Source organism: Macaca fascicularis, chromosome 19, assembly GCF_037993035.2.
Source record: "Macaca fascicularis isolate 582-1 chromosome 19, T2T-MFA8v1.1".
NCBI classification, from domain to species: domain Eukaryota; kingdom Metazoa; phylum Chordata; class Mammalia; order Primates; family Cercopithecidae; genus Macaca; species Macaca fascicularis.
In genome coordinates this window covers 31,492,040-31,501,781 of record NC_088393.1, presented here as the reverse complement: position 1 = coordinate 31,501,781, position 9,742 = coordinate 31,492,040, and positions in this window count along the sequence as shown.

Sequence of the window (9,742 nt, the reverse complement as noted above, 5' to 3'; positions counted from 1 at the left end):
CAAAGAAGTTTCTCAGAAAGCTTCTTTCTCTTTGTTATCGGAGGATATTTCCTTTGGCCCTATAGTCTTCAAAGGGATCCGAAATATCTGTTCCCAGATTCCACAGAAATAAGGCTAGCAAAGAGATCCACGAAATACAGATGTAACTCTGTGAGTGGAAGTCACACATCACAGAGCAGTTTCTCAGAAAGCTTCTTTCCAGATTTCATCTGATGATATTTCCTTTTCAAAATAGCCCTCTATGGGCTTCCAAATATCACTTTGCCAATTCCACAAGAACTGTCTTAGCGAAAGGCTTCTTGAGGGGAAAGCTGTAACTCTGTGAGATGATTTCACAGAACACAAAGAAGTTTCTCAGAAAGCTTCTTTCTCTTTGTTATCGGAGGTTATTTCCTTTGGCCCTATAGTCTTTAGAGGGAACCGAAATATCTGTTCTCAGATTCCAGAGAAATAAGGCTAGCAAAGTGATCCACGAAATACATATATAACTCTGTGCGAAGAACTAACAAAACACTGAGCAGTTTCTCAGAAATCTTCTTTCCAGATTTCATCTGAGGATATTTCCTTTTTCACCAGAGCCCTCTAGGGCTTCCAAATATCACTATGCCAATTCCAAAAGAACTGTCTTAGCGAAAGGCTTCTTGAGGGGATAGCTGTAACTCTGTGAGACGATCTCACAGAACAAAAAGAAGTTTTTCAGAAAGCTTCTTTCTCTTTGTTATCGGAGGATATTTCCTTTGCCCCTAAAGTCTTCATTGGGATCAGAAATAATTGTTCTCAGATTCCACAGAAATAAGGCTAGCAAAGAGATCCACAAAATATAGATGTAATTCTTTGAGATGAATTAACAGAACACTAAGCAGTTTCTCAGAAAGGTTCTTTCCAGATTTCATCTGAGGATATTTCCTTTTTCACCATAGCCCTCTAAGGGCTTCCAAATATCACTTTGCCAATTCCACAAGAACTGTCTTAGCGAAAGGCTTCTAGAGGGGAAAGCTGTAACTCTGTGAGATGATTTCACAGAACACAAAGAAGTTTCTCAGAAAGCTTCTTTCTCTTTGTTATCGGAGGTTATTTCCTTTGGCCCTATAGTCTTCAATGCGATCCGAAATATCTGTTCTCAGATTCCACAGAAATAAGGCTAGTAAAGAGATCCACGAAATACAGATGTAACTCTGTGAGATGAATTAACAGAACACTCAGCAGTTTCTCAGAAAGCTTCCTTCCAGATTTCATCTGTGGATATTTCCTTTTTCACCATAGCCCTTTATGGGCTTCCAAATATCACTTTGCCAATTCCACAAGAACTGTCTTAGCGAAAGGCTTCTTAAGGGGAAAGCTGTAACTCTGTGAGATGATTTCACAGAACACAAAGAAGTTTCTCAGAAAGCTTCTTTCTCTTTGTTATCGGAGGATATTTCCTTTGGCCCTATAGTCTTCAAAGGGATCCGAAATATCTGTTCCCAGATTCCACAGAAATAAGGCTAGCAAAGAGATCCACGAAATGCAGATGTAGCTCCGTGAGTGGAAGTCACACAACACAGAGCAGTTTCTCAGAAAGCTTCTTTCCAGATTTCATCTGAGGATATTTCCTTTTTCACCATAGCCCTCTATGGGCTTCCAAATATCACTTTGCCAATTCCACAAGAACTGTCTTAGCGAAAGGCTTCTTGAGGGGAAAGCTGTAACTCTGTGACATGATTTCACAGAACACAAAGAAGTTGCTCAGAAAGCTTCTTTCTCTTTGTTATCGGAGGATATTTCCTTTGGCCTTATAGTCTTCAATGGGATCCGAAATACCTGTTCTCAGATTCCACAGAAATAAGGCTAGCAAAGAGATCCACGAAATACAGATGTAACTCTGTGAGATGAATTAACAGAACACTCAGCAGTTTCTCAGAAAGCTTCCTTCCAGATTTCATCTGTGGATATTTCCTTTTTCACCATAGCCCTTTATGGGCTTCCAAATATCACTTTGCCAATTCCACAAGAACTGTCTTAGCGAAAGGCTTCTTGAGGGGAATGCTGTAACTCTGTGAGATGATTTCACAGAACACAAAGAAGTTTCTCAGAAAGCTTCTTTCTCTTTGTTATGGGAGGATATTTCCTTTGGCCCTATAGTCTTCAATGGGATCCGAAATATCTGTTCTCAGATTCCACAGAAATAAGGCTAGCAAAGAGATCCACGAAATGCAGATGTATCTCTGTGACATGAACTAACAGAACACTAAGCAGTTTTTCAGAAAGCTTCTTTCCAGATTTCATCTGAGGATATTTCCTTTTTCACCATAGCCCTCTAAGGGCTTCAAAATATCACTTTGCCTATTCAACAAGAACTGTCTTAGCGAAAGGCTTCTTGAGGGGAAAGCTGAAACTCTGTGAGATGATTTCACAGAACACAAAGACGTTTCTCAGAAAGCTTCTTTCTCTTTGTTATCGGAGGATATTTCTTTTGGCTCTATAGTCTTCAGTGGGATCCGAAATATCTGTTCTCAGATTCCACAGAAATAAGGCTAGCAAAGAGATCCACGAAATACAGATGTACCTCTGTGAGATGAATTAACAGAACACTAAGCAGTTTCTCAGAAAGCTTCTTTCCATATTTCATCTGAGGATATTTCCTTTTTCACCATAGCAATCTATGGGCTTCCAAATATCACTTTGCCAATTCCACAATAACTGTCTTAGCGAAAGGCTTCTTGAGGGGAAAGCTGTAACTCTGTGAGGTGATTTCACAAAACACAAAGAAGTTTCTCAAGAAGCTTTTTTCCCTTTGTTATCGGAGGTTATTTCCTTTGGCCATATAGTCTTTAGAGGGAACAGAAATATCTGTTCTCATATTCCAGAGAAATAAGGCTAACAAAGAGATCCATGAAATACAGATGTAACTCTGTGAGATGAATTAACAGAACACTCAGCAATTTCTCAGAAAGCTTCTTTCCAGATTTCATCTGAGGATAATTCCTTTTTCACCATAGCCAACTAAGGGCTTCCAAATATCTCTTTGCAAATTTCACAAGAACTGTCGTAGCGGAAGGCTTCTTGAGGGGAACGCTGTAACTCTGTGAGATGATTTCACAGAACACAAAGAAGTTTCTCAGAAAGCTTCTTTCTCTTTGTTATCGGAGGATATTTCCTTTGGCCCTATAGTCTTCAATGGGATCCGAAATATCTGTTCTCAGATTCCACAGAAATAAGGCTAGCAAAGAGATCCACGAAATACGGATGTAACTCTGTGAGATGAATTAACAGAACACTAAGCAGTTTCTCAGAAAGCTTCTTTCCAGATTTCATCTTAGGATATTTCCTATTTCACCATAGCCCTCAAAGGGCTTCCAAATATCACTTTGCAAATTCCACAAGAACTGTCTTAGCGAAAGGCTTCTTGAGGGGAAAGCTGTAACTCTGTGAGATGATTTCACAGAACACAAAGAAGTTTCTCAGAAAGCTTCTTTCTCTTTGTTATCGGAGGATATTTCCTTTGGCCCTATAGTCTTCAAAGGGATCCGAAATATCTGTTCTCAGATTCCACAGAAATAAGTCTAGGAAAGAGATCCACGAAATACAGATGTAACTCTGTGAGATGAATTAACAGAACACTAAGCAGTTTCTCAGAAAGCTTCTTTCCAGATTTCATCTTAGGATATTTCCTTTTTCACCATAGCCCTCAATGGGCTTCCAAATATCACTTGGCCAATTCCACAAGAACTGTCTCAGCGAAAGGCTTCTTGAGGGGAAAGCTGTAACTCTGTGAGATGATTTCACAGAACACAAAGAAGTTTCTCAGAAAGCTTCTTTCTCTTTGTTATCGGAGGTTATTTCCTTTGGCCCTATAGTCTTCAAAGGGATCCGAAATATCTGTTCCCAGATTCCACAGAAATAAGGCTAGCAAAGAGATCCACGAAATACAGATGTAATTCTGTGAGTGGAAGTCACACATCACAGAGCAGTTTCTCAGAAAGCTTCTTTCCAGATTTCATCTGACGATATTTCCTTTTTCACCATAGCCCTCTATGGGCTTGAAATATCACTTTGCCAATTCCACAAGAACTGTCTTAGCGAAAGGCTTCTTGAGCGGAAAGCTGTAACTCTGTGAGATGATTTCACAGAACACAAGAAGTTTCTCAGAAAGCTTCTTTCTCTTTGTTATCGGAGGATATTTCCTTTGGCCCTGTAGTCTTCAAAGGAATCCGAAATATCTGTTCTCAGATTCCACAGAAATAAGCCGAGCAAAGAGATCCACGAAATACAGATGCAACTCTGTGAGGTGAATTAACAGAACACTCAGCAGTTTCTCAGAAAGCTTCTTTCCAGATTTCATCTGAGGATATTTCCTTTTCAAAATAGCCCTCTATGGGCTTCCAAATATCACTTTGCCAATTCCACAAGAACTGTCTTAGCGAAAGGCTTCTTGAGGGGAAACTGTAACTCTGTGAGATGATTTCACAGAACATCAAGAAGTTTCTCAGAAACCTTCTTTCTCTTTGTTATCGGAGGTTATTTCCTTTGGCCCTATAGTCTTCAAAGGGATCCGAAATATCTGTTCTCAGATTCCACAGAAATAAGGCTAGCAAAGAGATCCACGAAATACAGATGTAACTCTGTGAGTGGAAGTCACACATCACAGAGCAGTTTCTCAGAAAGCTTCTTTCCAGATATCATCTGAGGATATTTCCTTGTTCACCATAGCCCTCTATGGGCTTCCAAATATCACTTTGCCAATTCCACAAGAACTGTCTTAGCGAAAGGCTTCTTGAGGGGAAAGCTGTAACTCTGTGAGATGATTTCACAGAACACAAAGAAGTTGCTCAGAAAGCTTCTTTCTCTTTGTTATCGGAGGATATTTCTTTGGCCCTATAGTCTTCAATGGGATCCGAAATACCTGTTCTCAGATTCCACAGAAATAAGGCTAGCAAAGAGATCCACGAAATACAGATGTAACTCTGTGAGATGAATTAACAGAACACTCAGCAGTTTCTCAGAAAGCTTCCTTCCAGATTTCATCTGTGGATATTTCCTTTTTCACCATAGCCCTTTATGGGCTTCCAAATATCACTTTGCCAATTCCACAAGAACTGTCTTAGCGAAAGGCTTCTTGAGGGGAATGCTGTAACTCTGTGAGATGATTTCACAGAACACAAAGAAGTTTCTCAGAAAGCTTCTTTCTCTTTGTTATGGGAGGATATTTCCTTTGGCCCTATAGTCTTCAATGGGATCCGAAATATCTGTTCTCAGATTCCACAGAAATAAGGCTAGCAAAGAGATCCACGAAATGCAGATGTATCTCTGTGACATGAACTAACAGAACACTAAGCAGTTTTTCAGAAAGCTTCTTTCCAGATTTCATCTGAGGATATTTCCTTTTTCACCATAGCCCTCTAAGGGCTTCAAAATATCACTTTGCCTATTCAACAAGAACTGTCTTAGCGAAAGGCTTCTTGAGGGGAAAGCTGAAACTCTGTGAGATGATTTCACAGAACACAAAGACGTTTCTCAGAAAGCTTCTTTCTCTTTGTTATCGGAGGATATTTCTTTTGGCTCTAAAGTCTTCAGTGGGATCCGAAATATCTGTTCTCAGATTCCACAGAAATAAGGCTAGCAAAGAGATCCACGAAATACAGATGTACCTCTGTGAGATGAATTAACAGAACACTAAGCAGTTTCTCAGAAAGCTTCTTTCCATATTTCATCTGAGGATATTTCCTTTTTCACCATAGCAATCTATGGGCTTCCAAATATCACTTTGCCAATTCCACAATAACTGTCTTAGCGAAAGGCTTCTTGAGGGGAAAGCTGTAACTCTGTGAGGTGATTTCACAAAACACAAAGAAGTTTCTCAAGAAGCTTTTTTCTCTTTGTTATCGGAGGTTATTTCCTTTGGCCATATAGTCTTTAGAGGGAACAGAAATATCTGTTCTCATATTCCAGAGAAATAAGGCTAACAAAGAGATCCATGAAATACAGATGTAACTCTGTGAGATGAATTAACAGAACACTCAGCAATTTCTCAGAAAGCTTCTTTCCAGATTTCATCTGAGGATAATTCCTTTTTCACCATAGCCAACTAAGGGCTTCCAAATATCTCTTTGCAAATTTCACAAGAACTGTCGTAGCGGAAGGCTTCTTGAGGGGAACGCTGTAACTCTGTGAGATGATTTCACAGAACACAAAGAAGTTTCTCAGAAAGCTTCTTTCTCTTTGTTATCGGAGGATATTTCCTTTGGCCCTATAGTCTTCAATGGGATCCGAAATATCTGTTCTCAGATTCCACAGAAATAAGGCTAGCAAAGAGATCCACGAAATACGGATGTAACTCTGTGAGATGAATTAACAGAACACTAAGCAGTTTCTCAGAAAGCTTCTTTCCAGATTTCATCTTAGGATATTTCCTATTTCACCATAGCCCTCAAAGGGCTTCCAAATATCACTTTGCAAATTCCACAAGAACTGTCTTAGCGAAAGGCTTCTTGAGGGGAAAGCTGTAACTCTGTGAGATGATTTCACAGAACACAAAGAAGTTTCTCAGAAAGCTTCTTTCTCTTTGTTATCGGAGGATATTTCCTTTGGCCCTATAGTCTTCAAAGGGATCCGAAATATCTGTTCTCAGATTCCACAGAAATAAGTCTAGGAAAGAGATCCACGAAATACAGATGTAACTCTGTGAGATGAATTAACAGAACACTAAGCAGTTTCTCAGAAAGCTTCTTTCCAGATTTCATCTTAGGATATTTCCTTTTTCACCATAGCCCTCAATGGGCTTCCAAATATCACTTGGCCAATTCCACAAGAACTGTCTCAGCGAAAGGCTTCTTGAGGGGAAAGCTGTAACTCTGTGAGATGATTTCACAGAACACAAAGAAGTTTCTCAGAAAGCTTCTTTCTCTTTGTTATCGGAGGTTATTTCCTTTGGCCCTATAGTCTTCAAAGGGATCCGAAATATCTGTTCCCAGATTCCACAGAAATAAGGCTAGCAAAGAGATCCACGAAATACAGATGTAATTCTGTGAGTGGAAGTCACACATCACAGAGCAGTTTCTCAGAAAGCTTCTTTCCAGATTTCATCTGACGATATTTCCTTTTTCACCATAGCCCTCTATGGGCTTGAAATATCACTTTGCCAATTCCACAAGAACTGTCTTAGCGAAAGGCTTCTTGAGCGGAAAGCTGTAACTCTGTGAGATGATTTCACAGAACACAAGAAGTTTCTCAGAAAGCTTCTTTCTCTTTGTTATCGGAGGATATTTCCTTTGGCCCTGTAGTCTTCAAAGGAATCCGAAATATCTGTTCTCAGATTCCACAGAAATAAGCCGAGCAAAGAGATCCACGAAATACAGATGCAACTCTGTGAGGTGAATTAACAGAACACTCAGCAGTTTTTCAGAAAGCTTCTTTCCAGATTTAATCTGAGGATATTTCCTTTTTCACCATAGCCCTCTATGGGTTTCCAAATATCACTTTTCCAATTTCACAAGAACTGTCTTAGCGAAAGTCTTCTTGAGGGGAAAGCTGTAACTCTGTGAGATGATTTCACAGAACACAAAGAAGTTTCTCAGAAAGCTTCTTTCTCTTTGTTATCGGAGGATATTTCCTTTGGCCCTATAGTCTTCAAAGGGATCCGAAATATCTGTTCCCAGATTCCAGAGAAATAAGGCTAGCAAAGAGATCCACGAAATACAGATGTAATTCTGTGAGTGGAAGTCACACATCACAGAGCAGTTTCTCAGAAAGCTTCTTTCCAGATTTCATCTGAGGATATTTCCTTTTCAAAATAGCCCTCTATGGGCTTCCAAATATCACTTTGCCAATTCCACAAGAACTGTCTTAGCGAAAGGCTTCTTGAGGGGAAACTGTAACTCTGTGAGATGATTTCACAGAACATCAAGAAGTTTCTCAGAAACCTTCTTTCTCTTTGTTATCGGAGGTTATTTCCTTTGGCCCTATAGTCTTCAAAGGGATCCGAAATATCTGTTCTCAGATTCCACAGAAATAAGGCTAGCAAAGAGATCCACGAAATACAGATGTAACTCTGTGAGTGGAAGTCACACATCACAGAGCAGTTTCTCAGAAAGCTTCTTTCCAGATATCATCTGAGGATATTTCCTTGTTCACCATAGCCCTCTATGGGCTTCCAAATATCACTTTGCCAATTCCACAAGAACTGTCTTAGCGAAAGGCTTCTTGAGGGGAAAGCTGTAACTCTGTGAGATGATTTCACAGAACACAAAGAAGTTGCTCAGAAAGCTTCTTTCTCTTTGTTATCGGAGGATATTTCTTTGGCCCTATAGTCTTCAATGGGATCCGAAATACCTGTTCTCAGATTCCACAGAAATAAGGCTAGCAAAGAGATCCACGAAATACAGATGTAACTCTGTGAGATGAATTAACAGAACACTCAGCAGTTTCTCAGAAAGCTTCCTTCCAGATTTCATCTGTGGATATTTCCTTTTTCACCATAGCCCTTTATGGGCTTCCAAATATCACTTTGCCAATTCCACAAGAACTGTCTTAGCGAAAGGCTTCTTGAGGGGAAAGCTGTAACTCTGTGAGATGATTTCACAGAACACAAAGAAGTTTCTCAGAAAGCTTCTTTCTCTTTGTTATCGGAGGATATTTCCTTTGGCCCTATAGTCTTCAAAGGGATCCGAAATATCTGTTCTCAGATTCCACAGAAATAATGCTAGCAAAGAGATCCTCGAAATACAGATGTAACTCTGTGAGATGAATTAACAGAACACTCAGCAGTTTCTCAGAAAGCTTCTTTCCAGATTTCATCTGAGGATATTTCCTTTTTCACCATAGCCCTCTATGGGCTTCCAAATATCACTTTGCCAATTCCACAAGAACTGTCTCAGCGAAAGGCTTCTTGAGGGGAAAGCTGTAACAATGTGAGATGATTTCACAGAACACAAAGAAGTTTCTCAGAAAGCTTTTTTCTCTTTGTTGTCGGAGGATATTTCCTTTGGCCCTGTAGTCTTCAAAGGAATCCGAAATATCTGTTCTCAGATTCCACAGAAATAAGGCTAGCAAAGAGATCCACGAAATACAGATATAACTCTGTGAGATGAATTAACAGAACACTCAGCAATTTCTCAGAAAGCTTCTTTCCAGATTTAATCTGAGGATATTTCCTTTTTCAAAATAGCCCTCTATGGGCTTGAAATATCACGTTGCCAATTCCTCAAGAACTGTCTTAGCGAAAGGCTTCTTGAGGGGAAAGCTGTAACTCTGTGAGATGATTTCACAGAACACAAAGAAGTTTCTCAGAAAGCTTCTTTCTCTTTGTTATCGGAGGTTATTTCCTTTGGCCCTGTAGTCTTTAGAGGGAACCGAAATATCTGTTCTCAGATTCCAGAGAAATAAGGTCAGCAAAGAGATCCACGAAATACAGATATAACTCTTTGAGAAGAACTAACAGAACACTCAGCAGTTTCTCAGAAAGCTTCTTTCCAGATTTCATCTGAGGATATTTCCTTTTTCACCATAGCCCTCTATGGGCTTGAAATATCACTTTGCCAATTCCACAAGAACTGTCTTAGCGAAAGGCTTCTTGAGCGGAAAGCTGTAACTCTGTGAGATGATTTCACAGAACACAAAGAAGTTTCTCAGAAAGCTTCTTTCTCTTTGTTATCGGAGGATATTTCCTTTGCCCCTATAGTCTTCAAAGGGATCCGAAATGTCTGTTCCCAGATTCCACAGAAATAAGGCTAGCAAAGAAATCCACGGATTACAGATGTAACTCTGT